We start from the raw sequence: 1,575 nt of genomic DNA, 5'->3' as shown, positions 1-1,575 counted from the left end.
ACAACCTGAATAATGGAGATTTATTATATTCTCAAGTAAGATTTATGTCTTAGGATATGTATTAAAAATTAAGTATGAAAGGGTTTAGGAAAGTGTAAAAAAAAATGGTAGCTAGACCTAAAAGCACTTTACATTGCATTGACTTTTATTTTTTAGCACAGTATATTTATTTTTTGTATTTGACAACAAAATAAGTGAACAGACCTTATTTGATTATTTAGAAACAAATGGAAACTGTATTCTTTCTTCTTGAACATTCTTGACAGAGTGTGAAACAGTCTTGTAGAGAATAAATTATTTTTTTCTAGCATTTCCAAACTGTAGAGATAAATAGAATTTAGACTACTCTGTAATCACTAAAATACTTTTAATATTTTTTCAAATATGGAATGCTTTACAAATTTGTATATCATCCTTGCACAGGAGCCATGCTAATCATCTCTGTATCATTTCAGTTTTAGTGTATGTATTGCTGAAGTGAGCACTTGAATATATTTTGAACTATACTGTTTCCATTAAAATCTGAAACTACACAACTGGAATAATATGGAGTAGAATGCTTAAAAACATCTGCAGCAGAATGTTAAGCACACAGTTAAGAGCTCTTGATGACAGACACACACACCTCTTTCTCCAAATCAGGCACTTCAAGGTACTCTCCCTCTTAAAGTCCTTCACACAAAAAAAGAAATGTTACCACATACTGCTGTATGTCCAAATATCTAGCCATTTCCCACTTTGACTGACATATTAAATAAATAAGAAACTAACATGACATTAAAAACAAGAGCTTCTCTAGCTGCCTCCAGGAGTCCAGACAGACCAGCCTTTCTGAGAATCCAGAATCATCCTAATGCAATTTACAAACAATCCTTCCTGGGAAAAGATGAATTGAAGTTCGTTTGTATTGAGTAGCCTGAGAGAAAAGGCAGCAGCATAACACACCATCATGCTTATAATACCTTCATTTTTTCTTTTTCATTCTTATCTGGCATTGTGGCAAAAACTGGTGAGTGTGTTTGTTAAATATTTTGCAGATTTTAAATGCACCATAAGTGCTCTCAGCAAATCCACCATGATACTCTAAGCTGAAGTAGGGGTCTTGTCCTTAGTTGTACCTTATACTGCAGATATTTTTCTCTAGGTAGCCCATCCCTTCAAAGTCCCTGAAAAATAGGACAGACTTCATGAGGAGTATATTTAAAAATAGTATCAGAGATCTGCAAAGATATAAAAGTTTTGTCAAAAGAATAAATTGGAAAAGTTTTTTAGAAAGATCATTGATAAGGAAAATATAGTATGGAAAGTACTAATAACAAGAAAAGGGCTAAGCCTCACAGGTTCTTAAACTATTTTGAGCAGTCAGGGAAAGTCTGTGGACCACCCTTCTCAGCAAATACTTTCAGATACAGGCTTTTCCCCATTATGTTCAAAGAACCTCTCTCCCCCAGGTTCAGAGCGCTCCTGGCTCTGGTAAAAAGAGTGGACTAAGTTTATCTTGAGTACTCTGTATGCCTTCTTTTTCCATACACACCACCCATCACCTCTCCTTTCCCAAGTTCTAGGGTTCATCAA

At 34.5% G+C, this 1,575-nt stretch overlaps 1 non-coding gene across 1 annotated transcript; it reads right to left on the bottom strand.

The window, feature by feature from the left end:
- Positions 1–378: 378 nt before the first annotated feature.
- LOC143384586 (U6 spliceosomal RNA) lies at positions 379–485 on the bottom strand. The gene has a single exon (XR_013089383.1). It is a non-coding gene; the product is annotated as a U6 spliceosomal RNA (small nuclear RNA).
- Between the last annotated feature and the right edge of the window lie 1,090 nt (positions 486–1,575).

Source organism: Callospermophilus lateralis, chromosome 1, assembly GCF_048772815.1.
Source record: "Callospermophilus lateralis isolate mCalLat2 chromosome 1, mCalLat2.hap1, whole genome shotgun sequence".
Lineage (NCBI taxonomy): Eukaryota > Metazoa > Chordata > Mammalia > Rodentia > Sciuridae > Callospermophilus > Callospermophilus lateralis.
The sequence above is the reverse complement of the archived record's forward strand: the minus strand, read 5'-3'. Positions and strand labels throughout refer to the sequence as shown.